Raw genomic sequence first — 22,411 nt, forward strand, 5'->3', positions numbered from 1 at the left:
ACTCAAAGTACTTTCACTGATACTTTGCTTTGGCGGCTACGTAAGGCCCTCGATTGTGGCACTTTAAGTGCGTGTTGGTTGCATTGGAGTAGTGTAAAATTGTAACACTCGTTTTTACCTTTCTTGTTGAATTGTATCGAAACTAAAATTATGTCTTAATGTAATATGTTTGGGAGCTTTATACAATAGTAATGCGAGGCGTCCCTATCCGTAACTGGTTCTAGTGTCACCATTTCATAATTGCACTCTAAGGTGACATAACGGTCCTGGCGCATGGCAACAGGCGCCTGGAAAGCGAGGTTCGTTCATTTACCTTGATAACCGGAACTCTGTCGATACTCTTACTGGAAACACTGTTCATCGGAAGATATTTCACCGCGCTGGGCAACCTTCGAATTCTTAATTCATTGTGAACGCTATATTTATTTTTGCTCCCTCTCTGTCTCACATACGTTTCGATCGATTCGATTGCAAACCGGCTCCACATTCCGCGCACCGCGCGAGCCCCAAACAGTGTCGTCGACTTGGCTAAGATCATCCCAAATCTCTAGCAGCGAGAACAGGTTTTGCTAACCCTGCCGCCTGCCGGATACAGCTGTTTTCTTCATTCCGCACCGCCGGGGATTACTTGTGTAAAGTAATTTTGAACGGACAAAGAAAAAAACCATCGACCACCGCCGAAGAATAAACCAATGGGACCACTGTTTCGTTGACTTTGTTACGCAATCTTACTGGCAACGCAGCTGGACGGGTTGTAGCTCTCCGACACGGTTCCCTCTAAAACGAATCGAAGGGGGGGTTAGCATTAACATTTTTGTCCGGTTCTATCCGAAGCCGTACCCAAACCCCAATTTAATACCAATCAGTGGGGCCTCCCATTGACGGTCTCAAAGTCACGCAACGCGCGACTCGGGGCCAGCATTCAAAGTCAGCAGCCTTTCGAGCGCTGCTGCGATTGTCTAATCGCAGGCCGATGGCCATCAAAACAAAGGCAGTTGAACGGATGGATGGCTCCGTAAGAAAACGGTGCCGCGCGCTTCCGGATGGACACCTCATCGCGCCGTCGCAAGATGTTGTACTACGCGCACGCTACACTGCGCAACATTGTGTGCGTGCGTGTTAAGATGAGGTCCATGAGACGCACACGTGTGTCCGTCGCTGCCGTGCCGTGCGTCGTTCAAGTTCAAGTTGACCATCGAAAACTCGATTTCCCTGCGCTCGCTGTTATCGACCTGCCGAAGTAGTTGTCATTGGCCCACACTCGGGGTCCCCCAGCAGCCTACCCGATCGTGGAACCCTTCCGGGAGCTGTACAAAGAAACGATCAGGTGATGGGGAGCACAGATTTTCTTTACAGAATATAAAGATCCATGTCCGAAACTTGGCGCATGGTGTAGCTTCTATACAGGTTGTCTTTCGATGGCTGTAACAAACTGTATCGAATATTCAATCTTTTTCCGGAATCTATCTCTAATTTTTTCTAACATTCCTTGGGAGCGCTCTTCAGTTCGCTTCTTTCTGCATATGCAAATCAGGTGATATAACTAGGAACTCATTTAAATCCGGTTTGCCTCACGTGAGGCTCGCCAACAGATAACGGTTTGAAAATAAGCACAGTAAATCAATTCTTTGTCCGAATTGTAGGCCGTTTGACGTTGCTCAAGCTCGTGGTGACTCGTTCACGATATAAAACGAAAAACCTACCAAATTTGAGCATTCCCTTATGTAATATTTTCACAACTTTCGACCGCGTTTCGATTTACGAAACCTTGAATTCTTGAAAACTCATTAACAAGGCTTAAAACCGCGGCGTCGGGTTCGTCGCTTCGGTTTGCTCGCAACGCCTCCGGCATCGCAGTCTTGTGTTCGGAGCCGGTTCGGAGATCGGTCGGAGCTTGCACGCAACCTTCCGTTCAAGCTTTCAGAAAGCTCCTTTCGGCAGCCGTGAAAGCTCGCAGCCGCAGCGCAGCACTTAGCCCGCTCGTAGTATACGGATCGGCAGCACTGCCGGCTGTGTCAGTCACGGACTGACCTCAAGCAAAAGCCTCCTCAGATGGTTTGGTGGGCTAGCGATCGCAATCATTGACCGTGACGCGTTAAGCGCAAGCCGCGCGTTTTTTTTTTCAGCTCCGCGGCGCTGTCAGCCTTTGCTTGATGATGGGTGTTTTTGTTTCGCCTCAAAACGATTCAACTTGCGTTGTGCACCGTAATCATTGTAATTAGTCAACGGGGACTAGTACCTGGCGCTGGTACGAAGCTGAGACAGGCTGGTTGGCCAGGGAGCAGTCCAGCTGGTTCGGCATGTTTTTTGCGGTAAACTTCTTCGGACGCTGGGAGCGTAATGAAATACTGGGTCGAGGATCGCGCAGCTCAAGGAGCGCGTCATGATCGGTACTTGATTATTTTGACGTCAACCGGGCAGCACACACACACCGGGCGTCCATTTACGTTACAAGCCGTTCTTCTCGACGTCACCACAACGGTGGCTGCCTGGCTGGCTGGGGTAATGCTAAAATTCGGAACGAGCTGTTCACCGTGTATGATGATGAATCACGGTAGAGCGGGGCTAATCCATGCTCCTAGCCGACCAGAGGCCATTACGGCTCATCGATTGCGTCTGCGGCGAAGCTTGATTCTCTACGGTGTCCGAGGAACGATCGAACTCGTCGACGACGACGAAAAAACAAGAGGTCCACCAAGAGATAACTGCGTCGCGTTGCGTAAGAGTTATGCCGATTTACCACCGTCGCCAAATCGGCTACTCTCGTCTCGTCTCGGCCCCCACGTCCAGGCTGTTCCCCTCCTGGTCGATGGTGAGCTCTGCCAGCCACTGCGGCACTGCGGATGATATAATGAGAAATAAATAACTTCTGGCACTCTGGTCGGCAGAGCCGAGATGCAACAAGAATTGGCAAACCGAAAAAGTGGGAGAGATCCCTCTTTTTCGTGGCGGTGACCACCACTCTCTCTCTCTCGCTGGACTCTGGAAGCCCCCGGCCGGGGGTCGGTTTGTTCTCTGGGCGGTATGGTTGGTTGGTTGGGGCCACACGCAACCGGTTGCGTTACATGAACTTTGAATGTTTTGCGATGCTGCGCTGCGCTGTGCGCGATGCATTACGCACAAACGGCCGCGGGCGACCCGGAGACCGAGTGCAGTCCGAGTCCGTGCGGTCCGTGCCTATCACAAGCCTATTAAGAAATCGGACCCCTCGAAACGCCCCGGTGGGGTGAAAGGCAGAAAGGAAAGGCGCGCGCGGCGGGTGATCGAAATCATCAAATTGAGATCAGTCGGTCTGTCGGTTTGTCGGTCAACCGCTTCACCGACGGTCGCGGTGACGGAGCCTTGCTTCATCAGCTGGTTTTCGGGTGTCCGGGGGGCGGCGTGCTGGCCGAGTGACGTTTACATAATTCTCACACTTCCAGGTCAGCCGACGACGGCGACGTTCGGTCGAGTCGATCATCGATCGCAGGTTGCTCCCGGTTGCTTGTCGCTGCTGTTTGTGTGTGTGTGTGTGGCACACTTTCGGTGTGCCTTTCCCATTCTCTTTTCGGGACACTTTCGTTTTCTCCGGCCCCATCTCCGGCTCCTTTCTTCGGAAGGCTGAAAGAAGAATGGGACAGCACCGTTACTCGTCACCTTGTATATATTTGGCCTGAGAGGCTTTATCTACCTTAAACATATTTCTATTTCGAAGCAACATCACACGATTTCGGCGGGCGTTAGATGCCGCCTTAATGCTTCGCCTTCTTCGCGATCGCTATCGATCGCCGTCCGCGATGGACCGTGCAGCTCTTAAGCCATCGCGACGAATTCGATGTGTCATTCGCTGCTTTTCGGCAACTCGCCGGGGAACCGAGTAAGTGAGAGTCCATCTCACTGTGTGAATGGACAAGATCCACACACGAACTCTCACTCTCTCTCTCTCTGTCGTTCACAAGCTCGGGGGCTTGGAACCGCAGATTTTGCAACGATCAAATTTACTGTAGAGAGAGGCTGGCCACAGCAAGAGCTCCTTCACGTCTCGGTCGTCGGGCAAACAGCAGCAGCCACCACCAACCGACCGACCGACGGTAGTTGGCAACGCTGACGAAATTAGATTATTTAACGCGCGCGTGGTGCTGTAGCAAAGTTGACAGCTGCTGCTGCTGCTGTGTGGACGAATCGGATTTGTCAAGGTGTTGATTACGCACCGAGCCGACGCGCTGCCGGCCAGTGCAGAAACGCACACGCACACCTGCCGATCGGGCGCCGATCTTGACGTTTGCGACGATCGGCGGCCGATTGGACGGGCCTGTTATGTCACGCAGTCACCGCCACCGAGGAGCGAGTGGTCGAACCATCCGATGTTCTTTCACCGGGGCCGCTCGGACCGACCGGAGATCCAGTTTTGATTTGGGTCATGCTATTTCGCTGACGCTGTTTGTGCGAGGCCCCGTGAATGAAAGTATCCACGAGGTTCACGAGGTCCTGTCAATCCGTGGTTCGTTGGGACGTTCTTTGTTTACTACTTTGGCTACTAACTCCGTACTCCGTGTGTGTCTTACAGCTCGCAGTGGATCGTGCCGCCCGTGCATTCGCAGCTACAGAGAACAAAGATCATCGACCGTAGCCAAAATTACATCCTCCTCACTGTGGAGGTGAAAAAAACCAACCTCCCTAACAATTCTGCGTCACTATTCGCCGTTGCTCGACCGGAGCGAGGCATTTCTAGCACCTTCGAGGCCATCGCCGAGTGCTGAGTCATGCTGCTTGGTAGCAGCAGAACTGAATTGCTCATTAACCGAGCCCTCGCCAGCTTCCGCCGTGGTCCTTGTGTCCGCCGTCCGATCGTCCGTCCGATGGCTGGTTGAAAGTTCGTTTGCCTTCATACGGAAGGTTGGTGGTGCTAGCAAAAAGAGTGTAATGGCGGCAGGCACTACTCTAAGCATACGACCGTTTGCTTTGCTTCGGAGTGCTTCGTTAACGATCTCCGTAGAGCGTCTCTAATCTGTTCGCTAGCTCCAGCAAAAAGCCGAGAAAAAGCCTCTATACCCCAAAAATCTCCAGACTCCGCGGTTTGGAAAAGAAATGATTTCCATTCCAAGGTGCTTGTGTGTGCTGAAAGGTTCAGAACGCTCGGGTCAGCTTAATGGCGTAACTGACAGCCGGCGTTGTGTCGCCATTAACCGGCACTTTACGTGTTACGATGACGAAGTAAAACACGAAAGGGGGACCTATTAGAGGGTGGAAAATCCGGACCGGATCGTCGCCAGAGCCGGACACGGAAAAAGGTTGCTGTTGCTGCAGGAGGAGGCATTCGGGGTGACTATCGTACGCAAATGGCGCACCAATATTGACACTCAGTCAGTGACGCATGATTCTCCATCACGGAAAAAGCCTTGGTTTGACACTTTTTTTCAAAGCATCAATATTAACAAAGTAAGCGTAAACCATGCATGATGCTTCAAGTAAACAAAGTAATGACACTTCGGCAACAAAATGTTGTCACAATATCTTGGATCAAATCAACCTTCGGTAATATTTTGTGACATTGGTCCCAAAATACCTACGATTACTTTCTTCCGAAGGGCATCGTCAAATGGGTCCGCTTCGTGAATATTGCATCACGGCATCGTTTCCACGGGCCAACCGGGGAGTTCTTCGTCCATTAGACCCAAGGACACTAGCAGCACTGGCTAGGTGCCAGTGACCACGCTCCGACACGAGTTTCGGGAGGAGACAAACAAACGCCGGCGACGGGTTGACCACGGCCCCTGTTACCCAACTACCCAACAGGGGCAAACAATGCCCTGCTATCGACCAAAACCCTTTCGAAGTTCGTCCCGCTAAAGGGACTCTCTCTCGCTCTCTCTCTCTCTCTTTCGCTCGCTGTGTCAACCAAACAATCAAGGGTCTATTTGAGCATTGGTCACAGGGCACAGTGCATTTTCATTAGCTTAACTTACAAAACGGGACGGCACCTAGCCGAGGGCCGGGTCAGTTCAGTTCGGGTTGGGTGTTGGCCGGGATACCCTGTCCACTCTGGGACGGTGCGTAGAATATTGCGTAACACGCGAAGCGTTGGTCCCGTGTGACAATCGCGACTTTCTTTCTGGCGGCCCACCTTAATGGCTGACCTCGCCAAATTCCGGACTCCCCGAGCCACTCCGGGGAGGCGAAAGGAACTAGTCTTGGGTAATCTTGGGCGCGGGAGAGAACGGCCTCTCGCGAGTCGATTGTGGGCCTTTTCGGAGGGGCGTTTTTTGCCAACCGCGCGGCGGGCAGGTCAAATGCGCGACTCCCGAGCGTCGGTTACGTCGACAACAGGGAACATGTGCGATTTGTTTTGGGCGGAACGCTCTGGCTCGTCCTGTGCCGAGTACCAACCCCTACTAGTACACCCCTATGTACCGTGTTTGTGAAGGTCAGTTTCTGCGGACTTAACAGTGCTACACGCTTCACTGATTAATAGTCACCAGTCGAGAGAGTCGGCCGGTTTCGTCATATGGGAAAAAGTTGGGCATCACTCGTATCGTTATTATTATTGTCGCATCGTACTCCAATGACACACTGCGGGCGTGTGTGTGTATGTGTGATTGGCCACCGGGCCAGCAATCGATACCCGCTTCGAGCATCGATTTCGTAACGCGTTAGGTACGCCACCGCCACCGACATGGAGCGCACCAAACGCTGGGAGCCATTTTGGGCAATTCGATTCCCGCGCGCTTTGGTTTGCGGGGGGACTCCTACGCTGTCGTGGGGCCCCATCGGTTACAACATTGGTGGCCCGCCGTGCCCGTGCTCATTACCGCCTGCCCGGCTTGCTGACCAGTGAAGTGATAGCGCCGTGGCCGTCTTGTGGACCTTAATTTCTGGGTCGATTTTTCACGAGGATTTCCACGCCACAACGCACACGTGGCCAGCAATTTCGCTGGCCTCCCGCCGCGACTCGCGTGATCCATTTTGTTAATGTCCCAAGGTGGAGGTGGTGGCCAAGTATCGTGCAACACCATAGATCGAGCTGCGTTTGTTCGTACAGCCATTTCGGGAGCTGTGAGTGGAAAAACGTTAGCTGCTAATCCATACCACGGTAAGGCTACATACTACTACACAGCCGGACGGTCAAGGTTGGTTTGTAGTTGGGCTGAAGTTTTTAAGTTACCTTCAAAAGACATTTGTTTTACATCCGACTTGGTTTACCACTTGGTTCCATATATATTACTTCCTTTTAGACATCGTTTAGACAATCCTGTCATTCGCTAATAGCAAGAGGAAATTTTAAGATTTTGCTGTTGCTCGTTGTCAATTAGCCTCCAAGGATAATGATCGTATTTAAATCCTTTTAGCCAAACGATGGATTCATTTGCTAAAAGTCTGATGCTTTTGTGAAAATACTACAAACAGTGAATAACATTGCGAATGTTGTTGTAGAAAAAACATGAATCGAGAGATTGAACCTCCATGAACCTAGTGTTTCAATTCTCTACTTTTGGATCGACTTGCGGTTGGAATGTTTTGGAACCATTGGAAACCTTGTTACCTGGAAAATGCTACCATTTTCTAGTACTAGCCTTTGGCCTTCATTCTGAAATGCTTGCCTTTTGATTGCTTGCGATGATTCCCAGCTTCTTCGGGGATTCGGAAAATAGGTATTTTGGTCGGCGATATTTGAGACACAGGTCGTTCTGCATGTCTTTATTCAGAGGAGATATCAATTAACCGTATTCAAGACTAAAGTGAGATGATCAAGGATTGATGTCGCCTGAAGTCGCCTGAAGAACACCTTCAAACGTGGCTTACCATGAATTAATTAAGTTCCTTGTAGATAAACGTTTCCGAGTCTCAATAATATGTTAATATTGCTGGGATGGTACTGATGTCTTTAACCCGACTTTCAACGCTATGCCGTGAAGGAATGTTAATTAAAAAAGCACAAAAAGCTCGATACACTGCCCCACCGCACGGTAGATCGGCCTATCTACCTTTCCTGCAACTTCGCACTTCTAGAAAATGTCTTCAGAGTTCTCTGTATCACTTTTGTTAATGCCGATGATTATTATCACTACATTATGAGGTTCCTGTACAATGTGTTAACAAAGATTATCGCCCCGTTCTGCGCAAGGACAAAAGCTCATAGGCAAGGCAAGGGCATAAAAATTAATTAAAATCGCGTAATAACGCCACAATGGACACCCGGGACGACATTGAGCCGCCACCTTGGTCCTGTTCGCTGGAGGTTCTCCGTAGGTGTGGCATTGTGCTGGAGTCGCTCCTGCCCGCTATGGGCCTTTCTTGTGCGAGTCGTCCAGAATGAGACGTTTCATTTGTCATAAACTGACCGCAATACTGGCTGCTACTGAGACCTCGTAAATGCAACATCCGATAATGGCAATCAGATACGGCGCGCGGTTTGAGTCACACACATGTGCGAGCAGCGCAATCAGAGGTAAGGTCAAGCTTAAGTATCCCGAGCGGCGGGCCAGCGAAGGCCATTTATCATCCAAGGGATCCAATCATCCTCGGCCACGTCATCGGCTTCAGCTGTCAGCGCGAAGCGCAGCGAACGGGCCAAACAGTGGAAAACCCGCTGGTCATTCACAGCGCGCGGTTCGCAAAAAGGTTGATAGGTTGGTCGGCATCCACGTCCACTCTCCAATCAACCAGCCGATCGCCGCGCTCATTCATCGACCGGCCTGGCATTGGCCGGACTATCGGCGCCCGAAGCCAACAGAAAATTCGATCAAACCACCGATCGAAGCGCACTGTCCCATCTTGAGCGACTACAGTGGACCGGGCCTGGGCCTTGACATTACGTAACCCGCGGGGCCACGGCGTAGTGCCGCGTGCATTCATTCAGCTTTCGCTGGGGCGCAGGTCTCTTTGGGTGTGCTTTGTTCACCAAGTGCACCGCGGCCGCCGGTGCAGTCCCTTCGCCAGCCAGCACCGTTCGTGCGCACCGCCCGTCATTAACGTCGGCAATTAGAGCCGAATTTTCGATAACCTTTTCTCCTGGTGGTTGCCCCATGCGTTACGCTGGGCTGGCTCCATCAAGGATCGGTCGGGTGGCTTTGTTCTACGCCACGTAGCTGATCGCATGGCTGATCCAATTGAAACCGCATTCGGTTTGTAAAACCCCGTTCGACATGGAATGGAAATCAAACAAACAGCCAAACGAGCCGAGCTTACGTGGCTTGACCGAAACATCGACGGCCGGCCAATTGAATGGCTTCCGTGGAAATCGCGTTGGGCATTTTAGCACCAGCAAATGAGAGAATGAGAATCAGCGACTACAAATCGATTGCTATTAATTCCGCGGAGCTTCCTGCACCGCGGAATCTTCCTGCACCGAGACTGTTAATTAGCCAGCCATCTGGGCCGGCATGAAGAGCGGCCGTCTTGGTTTTGGTCTGCGATCCAACACTTGTGTACCAGGCTGTTCAATCAGTTTTGGTCTTCGATAAGACAAACTCAATTTTATGGTTCGAAATATACTTTATTATTTAGTATGGTCTCCCTGAACAGCAATACACTTGTATCAACGAGGCTCCAATTTCTGAATTCCATCAGTGAAGAGAGAAGCTGGAAGGGCTGCACGCTTCCACAGCTGTTATGCAGGAAGCTTCCACAGCTGTTATGACGTCATCAGTTGATCAAACATTCTTTCCACGCATGACATATTTTAAGTCTGTAAACAGATGGAAGTCGGTAGGAACCAAATATGGGGAATACGGTGGATGCTCCAACAATTCGAACTTTGATTCATGTCCTGATGAAAAAAAATGTTTATATTCTACCAAAAACAAACCGGATCTTTTTCGACGATTTTTTTCATTCTTTATACAAACTCGTTTCGAACCCGAAGAACCCGGTTCACAGCACACTTAAGCCTCTTGTTTTGATTCAGGATCATGGTGATAGACACAAGTCTTATTCAAAGTGATGAGCTATCGCACAAATCCTCTTTATCCTTTCGAAAATGCTCTAAATGCCAATGAGATGCCTAGGACTTCTACTAAACCTCTTTCAGTCACTCAAAGATTTTCGATTACGATATCCGGTATTTTTTCCTACAATTTAAACTGTTCCTACTGTTAAAAAAATAAATAAATAAATTTTCAACATTCTTTTATAAATTTACTTTGCTTTTAAACCTTCCAAAAGTAAAAGTTCAATCACTGCACGATTACACGTCGATAGGAAATGGCCTGTAAACAAAGAATGAAGTGGCCGATTGAAATGAACCTTGGCATACGTTCATATGAAGAGTGTTCTAACATAACAAAAAAAAATTAGGCTAGCGGCGGCGCCCACTGTTATTGAACCGCAAAACTTATTGAACAACCCAGCATTGCGAATCAACGCTCGACAAACGTCGCCTCGCAGCACCTCGGTGACCGAATCGGTCCCAACTAGGCTTGGTCGAACCGCGGAAGGACGAACCGTGTCCCCAGAACTGTCTCGGGTGTCGCAACATCGACGGCGAACAAACACGCGCCGTTGATAAGGAGCCCCCGTTAAGCGTATGCGAAAAGGCTCCGAACGCGTTCCTAACGAGCAATAAACGCGACTTTCGTCGTCGTCGCCGTCACCGTGGCCCTGACGGTTTACGACGTCGGTCGATGATACGCAAATGTGGCCTGTGTCGGATGTCCTTGCACTTCTTTACGATGCCCAGTGACATGGAGCATTGTTTTTTTCGTGGTTAACCATTCCACGTTTCACTAATCGTTTGGCTCCGGGGACCTCGCCGTTAGTACGCTGCTGTTGACTATCACATCGTTAGGCTATCAAATGGATGACAACGGCGTGTCGCTAATGGATGTGTGCTGCCTGAGTGCTGCCCATAAAAGTGCGTCGAAAGACAACATCGTCACAGGCAGTCGCCACGCGCACTCGCCACGAAGGTCACTTCGAGAAACAATCGCACACCTGCCTGAGATCCTGCCGCCACAATGGCAGGATCTGTGCTCGGTGCCTTTTTCGGGTTGTTCGGGTCAGGTTCAAGAGCCTACCCGCCACAACTGACAGCTGGATGACTCCATTGGCTGGCTCCATTGTCTCGGAAGTGCACTTATTCCGGGCACGTCTCCGAAACTTCACGCCGCCGCCAATCTGTGACCATTGACCATGGTTCCGTTCGTGCGCCGACGGGGAACGTGATCACGCCAGAGCCACACACACACACACCGATGGATCGATCCTGATGATTGTGGTGACGCTGACGGCGATGATTGAAGTGTTACGAGGTATTTACATGCCGACAGTGACCTTCGGCTGGGAGCTGAGCACCGGTGCGCGGAATCGTAATGAAGGCACTCAAGTGGGAATGTGTAACAAGCAGCTCCTGGAATGTGGCCTAAAACACCTCTGGGATCGTTAAGGAGCATGACGCACGTGCCTGACACTAACTAATTCGCCTCGCCACGAGTTCACTTCTTGGAAACATTGTCTAGCCTATTACGGTGCATTACTTGCAAAGAAAGTCGGTTCCAACGGCTACCGGGGGTTACCCGGGGTGGTGGGACCTGCTGTCACCTCCAGGCCAGGAGATCCCAGGCGGTGGTCTGGAAAACGGCGTCCACACTACACGTCATCCGTCCGGGGCCGGGTCCGCATGTTTGCCGAACACTTAGCACCTTCGCCCGAGATGTGGCACTTGGCGCAGCCATTTTGCGTCAAGTTGCGCCTGGGGCAAACACGCGAGAGACGGGCAAACCATTCCGCAATCCTCTTAAAAGGTTTGCGCGCACCGAACGGGGTTGGCCCATGGCCGAAGGCACGCAACGCTGTATTGGCGATTATGTGGCGATGCCGGCCCGAGGATATGATTATAGCGAAAGAGGGGGGGTCAATTGGTCGGGTCGGTGCGCGGCCCCGCACGAGGGTACTCGACCGACAGCATCCCGCGCGCGTCGGGATCAATCCGGGCAAGGTTCCCGGCTCACGTGCGGCGCTCGGCGGCGGTGTGAGGAATGCAACTGTTCAGGGGGTGACCCTTGATCGGCCGGAGGACTTCTAACCCCGCCAGACAGGCAAGATGTGTGTGTTGTACCTTGTACCACCGCCTTGCTCAATGTCACACCCGCCCGCCCGCTCGCCGCAGCCTCGAAGTGCTCCGGCACCTCCGAAGCGCATCGATTAGACGACCGATTAGATCATTACGCGGTTAATGGCGGGCACCCGAGAGTCCACCGGTTGACGACTGTTATCAAGAACGCTACTTCCGGTGCGGACGGCCCGGTGTGTAATAATTCACGCCCGCCTCGAGTTTCTCGAGCGACCCGTGACCGAAACCGGTTCCGGTGGCGTGGTACCACTGGACAGCCTTCAATCGCCACGCCTGGCACCCGGGCCAAGTTCCGTGCGCGCCCCCAACCGGCGGGGGAGGCCATCCATCCAACTCGCGAACCCATGTGAGTTGCGCGAAAAGCATCGGCCATGGAAAAGGAGTTTTGCGAATGACTCGCTGCTCGCTTCTCGTCAGAGCGAACGTCTAGACGCACACGGGTTGAGGCAAACGTTGTGGAATTTCCCAAAAATTAGCTGTTAACTGGAAATGGACGCAACTCGAAAGCCTACGCCAGTGCCCCAATTGTTATAAGCTGGTCAGCTCTCTGAAGGCCCGCAACAAATGTGTCCTTAAATTAGAGACCGTGTGTCTTTGATGACTACTTTAATGAAAGTATTGTATCCGTCGTAAGCTACTACTTTCTCCCATCTTACAGGTAATTCCCGGATTCCGTGTCGATAGAACTTCTCATCTTTAGGAGCGAACCAATCAGGGATCTATTTTTCAATACTTTCTTATGAAATGAACCGCTGTGCTGTCAAATCGTTACTCATGCCACGGAACAAGCAGTAATCCGAAGGAACAATAACTGGTGAATATGGCGGGTGGAGTGACAGTTTCCATCCGACATTTTCGAGATGAGTTTTGATCGGTTTTGCGATGTTGAAACATCTTTTCAACGTTTTTGCGGCCGTTGTCATGCTGAAAAATTAGCTTTTTATGTCTTTTATTCCCTTCTGGTCGTTTTATGGCCAAAACTTGCTTCAAACGCATTAATTAATTAGGTTTCAAATGTTCATAGTACACAACATCTTTCATATTCCACCATATGTACAGCATCACTTTTGCACAGTGAATATTTCGCTTTGGTTGCGATGGACTTGGTTCACCAGGCTGTACCAGGACCGCTTTGCGTTTAGGATTTCGCTCGCCCGCTCCAGTAAAGCTCTCTCTCCCGATCCTATACTGCGTTAGATGCGTAATGACAGAAGCAGTCAAAAACATATTTTATTAAAAAAATGTGTGACATTTAGTGAGTAATTTGTGACATTGAGTGATCTATTTCTAAACCGCATGCGTTAATTCAAAGTCCTAACAGCAATAAATTGCTTTTCCATTGTTTTACTCTAAAGAATGTTTCATAAGTTTATTCACCGCTCTATAATCATCGTAAAGTCCTATTACGTGGGGTGTTGAGCTTGAGCTTTTGGAGAGAGCCTTCGGGCTATGATGTCCAGGGCATCAGCATAGACCAGAATCTGGCTGGACTTGAAGTATACAGGTCCCTGAGGTCTACACATTCAAGCGTCCGGAACAATCTCTTCGTTGTAGTGAAGTGATCAGAGAGAGCTTGCCCTCCACCTCCTGGTCTGGTTGGGTAAGTTTGGTCGGTATTCCGAAGCTAGGTAGGTCTAAGCTAAGCTAGGTCTAGGCTAGGCTAGGTCTAGGGTATCATCCGAAGCTAGGGCTCTCTTACTCGGGAACTTCTGAAACCTTCGAATCGATGTTCTCCCCAAGTTAGCGTGCCATTATTACTTTTGCCATCGAAAAGAACTTGCATCGGCGTTTATGATCTGCTTAAAAACGCTGCTTTTTCTTCTGGAAACAATGTTAGTAAACGGATCCTGCTTCGTCTACGTCTACGTTGCTTCGGATGAACCAATTGAGTCGAACGACGGAAGGCCGGTCGCTCGATGACAGTCTGACTTGTTGAGTGGGAAACTTTAAGTGCGTACTACTTTGCGGCTCTAACAGATTAATAGCAGCAGGAACACAGTCGTTAAGAGCATTTTTTGGGGGGGAAGACCATCGGGACAGGGTCAACCATCTCAACCATGCGTGACGTGTTGGTCTCTGAAATCCGCAATCCACTTGCAACTTAATCACCGCCAACACGCAGCTCTACACAGTGTTTAGTTTCTTATTTTCTCAATGTTGCACCACTTCTTTAACTATGTGGAAAACTGTGACGGTAATTGTTCTAAACCGAACCCCCTCAGCTAAGCTAGCCACATTTCGCTTAGTTTGGATTAGTCCCAACCCGGCCGCCATGTTTGCTGTCCGAAAGTGGTCGGTCAATCTCGGTCCAATTCGTTTTTGGAAGCAATATCTCGGGGCCCACCGTGGTCCACTGTGAGCTTGCAAAATCGATCTTGCGGCCGGCCCGATCGGCGATCGCCATCCTTCGTCGGTCCGATCGGCTCGAGAGCGAGAGCTTTGCCAGAGCGGTCGGGCGAGCGAGAGAGGCGCCCTGTGGTGCGAACGAGCCAACCAGTTAGCGCGACCGACCGAACAGAGTCCGGGAACGTGGCCCGAAAGCTTCGGGGCTCGGTCCAGCCGAGACCGGAGAGACCGGATTCCGGTCGAACGCGAACGGACGGGGAATCAGTTACTCAGTTACCGTTGGGCGCTCGTAGTTTGCGGTTGTCGTGCGTGTGTATGCTGCGTGTGTGATTGGCAGAGCTGGCGTGCAGCAGCAGCAGCAACAGGCAGGTGTCCTATGGTGCCTAGTGCCCGGAATAGTGCCCGGAGTAGTGCCTGGGGGCTCACGGAGGAGGAGGAATATCTGACGGTGGGATCGCTGGGGTCGGTGGGGTCAACGGCAACCCGCACCACGACAATCCCTCGCGCGGTCGCGTGAAGGATTCGCGGGCCTCAAAGGCCGAAGGTCAAACACTTCCCCGGTTTTCGGAGTACTTCTTGGCCCCGTGTGTGTGCCTGTGTGTGTTTCGCAACGAATGTGTGTGTGACGTATGTGTGTGCCTCTTTTGGGGTGGGGTACTGGGGGTACTACGTGGTGAAAACAAAAAGTGTGTGGTGAATTCGAGGCCGTGGTGCGAAACAAGTGATTGAAAGCGACGAACCCGACCAGTGTGTGGGGAGATCGGTGGCCGCCACGTTCGCCCGCAACACAGAATGACCGCGATCGATGGCGAAGTCGTTGCCGAAGAAGAAGAGGCACCAGTTGCCCCCCACCCCGCCACCGAGAAATGGGGAAAGAAAATCATCGTCGTTACGCAAACTCTCGCGCCGCCGGATCGCGGGAAAGCCGAGGATCGGCTTTTCGGGCTGCCGGGTGTTTATCAAAAGTGGCAACAAGACCGTGGCAGGGTGGGGTAGTGGGGGGGTGTGCAGTAGAAAACGCACCACCCCGAGGTGGGGTGGCACATCTCCGCAGCCGCGAATGGAAAGGAAAAGTTGTGTGTGAATGAATTTTCATTTTTGGTTACGACAACAACGGGTCGGGGAGTGGAGCTACTGACAACCCGCCAAACCACCAATCGGTTCCCGAGACAGTCAGACACCGGGACCTGGATGAAGATTGGGCTTCGGAGGCACAGCTGACAGCAACCAAGGCGACCGCAGCTCAACGTCGACGTCAGAAATCGACACTCCCGGGTCCGCATGGGTCCGTTTTCTCATTATGCGCCGATTGGTCACTTTTCCCCGAGGGGAGGGCCGGCCACCCTATAAGAATTCTCGGCTTGGAACTGTTAGAGATATGTGGCGTTGGCCGCATGTTGCCACAGACCACAAGTACTTCGAGTCGACTCTGTGTGTCTGTGTGTGGATTGCAACACGGTTTCGGATAATGCGACCGGTTTGGCTGGCTGGCTGGCTGGTTGGCTGGCGAAGGGTAATGGTCGAGTGGCCGGTCGCTGGCCACACACGGCCAGCTGTGTGCAATTAAGCCGTGTGCCGTGCCGTGCTGTGCCGTGTATCGATTGCGCTAAGCGACGGCGGCGAGAATTCGTTAAGCACCGCGTTGGAAGGGAAACGGCCGACCGGTCCGAAGAAGGCGGCGAAGAAGGCCAACTCGACCTCTCCGGCCAGGCAGTGCGGTGGGGCCAGCCGCTTCAAATTATACGGCGCGTTTGCTGCGCAAGACTCGGCTCTGGTGCGCCATGTTGGCTGCCCTTTGGTCGGCCCTTGGACTAGTTGGCAGAGTTGGCGGAATTCCCCGCACGGCCGGACCAACGGCCGTATCCGGCCTTGAGCGGTGCAGGATCCTCCGCGAGATCTTCGCGCATCGCGCGTGTCAATGTCAACCACCGCACCAAGACCCGGACACCTCCAAAAGTGGCCAAAGGGTCGCGTCCTGCGCAACTCGTTATTGCGCCGTTACGCAGCACGCGGACTGACGTGTGGCGTGCGGCGCATTCTGGCGCAGAAATCGAAAGTGCTGGCACCGCCGCGAGAAGGCCTTCACGGTTGGCTTTTCTTGGATTTCTCACCCGAGACCCCCGCCACCGGGGCGCGCGTGGCGCGCGCGTCGGTGCTGCAACCGATTTACGACCGATCCACTCACACGCGCGCACGTCACAAGAAAAACCAGTTGCCAATATTTTCCCGCTAGCGCCCCGCAAACCCACCCCGCAGCCCCCGTTAGCGTGTGGCGTGCGCGAGATGGCGCTGATTGCGATCGCAAGCGCGCAACAAACAATCGCACCGTTACACGTGCACGTATGTGTGTGTGTGGTTGGTGGGTGGTGTGCCTGCAAAAATATAGGCACAATATTAGATAAGTCGCGCGATTTGAAATCAAGCAATTGAATAATCGTAAGCCGCAATGTGCGCAATAGTCGACGAAGGCGACGACGCTAATTGCACACACCTCCAAAAGTGCTGCGGCCGCGCACGTCTGTGTGTGTGTGTGCCCTGAGGTTCTGAGGTGGAATGTTTTCGCCGCGAAGAACTGCTGACCATTGCACAATGGCCCCGATGCCCCTCGCCGCTCGGCGAAAGCGACTCCTTCGCTGTTTGTTGGGCCACCCCTTTCGCTCCGTTTGTGCTGCGCTCGACACAATGACGATCGGACAGACACACAGACAGCTGGCCCACTGAGTGCGTCACGAGCCACCCAGTTCGCGGGGTGGCCCCCTGACTGACGCAGCACTTCGTTTGGTCTACCTTGCATGCGGCTCTGGCCTCGGCTCGGGACCACCTGGAAGCGAATGATCCAGGCGCAGGCGGACCCGGAATTGCCGGAGTTGGGAAATCCATCGACGCAGAGACACGCGATGCCCGCCGATGAGTCCGTCCGCCTGAGATTGTGATCGATCACCGCGTGCCGCGAGAGATTCCCCCGCGGGATACCGGAAGCGCGTGTCTGAGGCTCGTCCAATTAGCGCGTTCCTCTAGAACGTGCGCGATTCTTCCGTGTGCTAATCTGTGAAATCTTCACCTCCGAACACGTGGCGGGCAATGCTGTGTGATCTGGGCTCCCAGTGCTGATTAATTTAGTCGATTCCAAGTCCCGCATAATTCATTATGCAGAATCAGGTGTCGATCAGGTCAGGCGGCTTCTTTCTGCGGTGATTCCTCAAACCAGTCAGTGGTCCAGGCTTCACACTGTTGCCTAGGGTCCGCGAAAAAGGATATGGCACCGGGCGGTTTCGAACAGGTTCGGCACTTTTGCATAAACTTTGCGAAACGATCCGCCCCCAGATCTCTGGCGAGATAGACGAGCCGGCGGCGTTGACCACCGCTTCGATTTTACCATTTTTATAACCCACCCTCAGCATCGTCTTTTTCTAAAATTAAGTGGTCCTGTGCGAGAGTCCGTCCAGCCTGAAAGCCAACAAAACGGATGGATTCGTCCACGTCCCGTCTTGGGAACCGATTTTTTTACAAGAAGTGGAGATTCTGCTTAAATGCATTCAATAGTGGACCAATTAACCAACGTTAAAACCCAACCAACGTTAAAACTAAACTTGGCAAAAAAACCGAGTTAAAAATAAACCGTTTACTTAATTTCCCTTGCAAATATTGTGTTATCGGCGATTTTTAGTTGAACGTCGATGTCACAGTCAGAAGTCTGGCCACATTGAGTTAACCAAGTAAAGTGCAGTAACGAAGTGGTGCGCCAAGCTTGGATTCGGGTGAACTGGAATTGGTTTAGGTTCGATAAAAGTCTATCTGAAGATGGTTACTTCTGACAATTTATTTTGGAGTGTTATTTGGCCTCGTACTGGCAATATGTACAATTTTATTATTTCCAAAAGTACCTCCTGGGACTTGTTTTAAGGCTATATTTTACATTTTGGCCATATCTTTCCGATCCTGTTCCTAGCGATTTTCGGAGTTTTCGCCTCTTGATGTCCCAGTTCATTTGGGCAAAGTTTTGATGTTCGTCTTTTCGCTTTGGCTTTTTGCTTTTAGCTGGAGCGAAACGTGATGAAGTTGGATCAGAATACGAATTTATGAGCATAAATTTACTCCTTGAGATAAGCTTCTTGATAGAAGCAAATGTAGCCTTTATTTTGGCGATGTTTTCGATGTTTTTAAAATAATCGCCAACCTAACCGTGATGCTGTGTAGAATTCAAGACAAAGATGCTGATCGAAGTCAGCTGCGACGTTTGTTTTGTTGTCAACCTTCCGTGCGCGTGTTTCTACGCTCAACAGCTTCATAATGTTTAAGCTCAAGTACAAGTTTAGTTCCGGAAGAAGTTGTTTTATGACTCATTTGTACAACAGCGAGCGATAGTATCGTTACCAAGTCTCCGAGATCCGCGAAAACTCCCTAGATACTCCGCTCGAGCTCATCAGTGCTCGGCAAAAAAGGGTCACCACAGCGTAGAGCATAATGTTGCTGTTGCAATTTGTTGCAGTTGGTCGGCCCCCGAGGCCTAAGGCAGCTACCTCGCGATGCGGCAATTTGCTGGTGCCCGACAGACTTTGCTCACTGCCCAATCGATCTCCGGTAATTCTCGGGTTCCGTTCTCGGCGACGGCACGGCGACGACGGTGATGGTGTGCCATCATTCTCCGCCAGAGCCTCAAGCGCCCCCCGTGCGCGGCCGAGATGTTGTGATTCGCAAGCAGTTTGTTCGTCAAAAGTCCTTCGCGCCATTCGTTGTCTTCGGCTGCGAGTGAAACGAGTCTCTGCGCCGAGTGGTATGTTTATGTGCCGAGTAGTGTGTCAGTCACACACACACACACGTGTGTGAGGCTTGGTGCCGTGTGGTGTTTTCACCGACCGCAGCTCGCGCGTTGCTCAATTCTGGGCCGCAGATTGATCTTTCGGAGGGGTTTATTTTCGCGTTTCGCGTTCGCGGCTGCTGCCAGCTGCGGATGGCGAAATCGCTGTGCGAGCTGTCCCCCCCACCTGACTCACCCGTCGCCCGATCCGTCGTCGCGCGGGGGGCAAATCGAAGGTTGGCGAGCGTGTGTCGTAACGATCGGATCGGGTTGGTTTGAAAATCTGTGTTCTCCGGGTATTTATTTATTTTTTTTTTGCCCCCACCCCCCACTGCGAGAGCCTGCGGAGGGTCTGTGGAAACATCGGAAGCAAACCGCAGAATGCACCCGTGCCCTGGGAAAATCAAAAACCGCAACTGCGATCGATGGGTGCGGAAAATGCGGAACACGCCAGAGTCGAGAATGGGGCGCTGGCGCATCGGTCTGGCTCGGTGATCACTTTCTCAGAGCTCACCGATTCCGGATGCGATTGCGATCTGGCGTTCGTTCGGTCGGCTTTGTCTTCTTCGCACACCGCATAACGCAGGATCCGCGTAGTGGGGTAGTCTCGGGTCGGCGTCGGGCGGCGTTTGGGTTATGCAAGCTGCCACGGAGTGGTTCGGTTTCAGTGCGACGCTAGAACCTTAGCGCGAACGTGTGCGAGAACATCTCCAGCCGTGTCCTGACTTTATTCCTGAACAGCCCGTTTCCGTTTTTGCCCAAGTTTAGTTGCAACTGATTCAAGAATTCGTTCGGGTTTTCGGCGTTCACCGCGAAGTGGTCTCGTGTCCGTTAGTGCCCCGCACAAAACACAGTGATCCTAACTCCACCGGGGAAAGGACTGTTTCCCGCTAGCTGCCTGCGCCTGCGTTGGTGCCGTGCTGCGGGTGCCCCGGGAACGACTTCCCGTGCGCAAAAAGGAGCGCAGTTAGTTTAGCCGGCGAACCGGGCTCAAAGCGGAGCATCAACCGCATCATCATCAGCGGCACCACCACCGGAAAACCGGACCCCGTGGCGTGCGAAACGGAAGTGAAGTGAACAGCGTAAAGCACCGCTCGGCGACGCGTGTTACGCCAACAACGGCAACAGTGTACCAACCCCGGCCGCGCACAGAGATACATGACAAAATGTTGATAACGTAAGTAGAGCGGAAGAGCCAACGGTGGTGCCAAACTGTAATCGGCATTCGGCGGCGTTAGATGTAGGAAGTGCAACTTGGAGGTACTTAGCGCCCGAAAGTGAAATGAGAAATAAGTTTAAACTCTTCCAAGCTGTTCAAACGATAAGCCATTAGATAGTTTTCCAACTCCAACGCAGACATTGGTTGGCTCGTTGGCAAGGATAATTTCAGTTTGAATCTTTCCTGCTAATCTGTTAAATAACTACGAGCAAAACTACATTTTCCTATTAACGGGCCCACTGAAAAATGGTGTCCATTTTAAGAACGAAACCAAAACATATTTTGTTTCATTATCCTTGGGAAGGGTTGTTGAATAATGCGACTTTCATTCGTTTTCTATAAATGGGCTATTTCATATCCTGATTTGGTTGAATGCTTAAGGACTGAGCATAGAACTAATGCCCGACTATTAATAAAGTGTGCCAGGTGTTCCTCGAAAGTTGTTAGTTCTGAACAGCACAGTAATGGATGCCGGAGAAATTCCTATGCTATGGATTTGTGACTTTGAAGAAACTTCAACATTAGGCCCGATTATCATTCTCTAATTGAGTACTCGAACGTTAGAGTGAACACAGTAAGGGAGAAAGCAAAATACAGCAAGAGAGAAGACAGAAAGTGACAGCTATAGCAAAATGAACTCAAAATGAACGATCGAGTGAACGTTCGAGTTTCATAATAAGGGGGATTGTCAGTCTTGATGGTCAGTGATGGTCTGAAGCTAGCAAAGGAGAAGGAATTCACTTCGAAATGAACCTTTTCCGATTGCAACCGCTCAAACTCCTTTGGTTTAGGATTGATTCCACAGTGTCACGAAACTATTTAGAGGATAAGCTCAGCTCAAAAACTGGGCACCTTTGGTGGAATAACTCACTTTTGATGCCCAATTACCACACGGTTTAGAAAAAGATTCCTTAAATAAGTTTGCCTATAAAACTAACGTTGACTTTGTATTAATACATTTTAAATACTTATTGCATATAATCCTTCGGAAAGTCTCCCATGTAAGCATGTGAAACACGAAAGCATAAGCGAACATTACCAGAAGTAACAGCTGTATGATTCTTTCTTACAACTTCCATTAATCATCTACATTTCAAACAATTTTCTTTGGTCATAAGGTCGTAGATATTCGAAACCGAAAGGAACCATGTACCGTATAACTAGGAATTTGTTAAATTAAACTACACCAACGTGTTCGAAGTAGATGTATTCGAAGCGTTTAGTATTTTCCGATGTTCCTAATTTGCTAGACACGCAATGATATCATTCAGAAGACTTCACGTCACTTGTTGCTAGACATCAATCATTTCAAAGCAATATTTTTTTGTCTACAAAATTATCATTAAAAACAAATGAAGTTGTTGAGAAATGTAATACCATAACCCGGTTAAAACGTGGCAAATTGATAAGAGAAACACAGTTATATAGTTTGAAATACGCTTTATTATTCAGTACACTTCATTACAGTTCGGTACTTGATTCAGTCTTGTACTAAATCTCTTTCCGTGGATTCGTCGATTTTCCAATACAATATCCTGTGTCTTGTGTGTGTGAGTTGTGCCTGTTTTTGTTCATCTTTGCCATCGATCGTCTTTAAGGCTTGTACGGCCACGTTTAAATTCTGAATCCCCCCTTCTAATGTACTTATTGAAGGTGAAGAGTCCTTATACACTTGCAATATTCATTAAAAAATTTCCTTTGCTTTTAAACCTTCCAAAAATAAAAATTCCAATAACTGCACGATTTTTCGTTGTAAAAAATACTGTGACATATCGATACTAAATGGCTGGTAAAAGAATTAAATGGCTGGATTGAAATGAAACTTCAGATACTTTCATATGAAGAGTGTACGAAAATAACAAAAAAATAGGCTCGTAGCAGCGCCCGCTGTTCGTAACGTACATATGAATTCGAGGCTCCGTACTTATTGAACACCCCAGCAAGTGGTGAAGCTTTGTGAAGTGATGCCGATTTTGGAAATTACGCTCTGCAAGCCTCGCCA

At 50.7% G+C, this 22,411-nt stretch overlaps 1 protein-coding gene across 1 annotated transcript in view; it reads left to right on the forward strand.

Moving 5' to 3' along the window:
- Nucleotides 1-22,411, forward strand: part of LOC128273881 (ABC transporter G family member 23) — a 33,770-nt gene that overhangs the window by 961 nt on the left and 10,398 nt on the right. The window lies entirely within an intron of this gene.

The sequence above is a fragment of the Anopheles cruzii genome, chromosome 3 (assembly GCF_943734635.1).
Source record: "Anopheles cruzii chromosome 3, idAnoCruzAS_RS32_06, whole genome shotgun sequence".
Classification (NCBI taxonomy): Eukaryota; Metazoa; Arthropoda; class Insecta; order Diptera; family Culicidae; genus Anopheles; species Anopheles cruzii.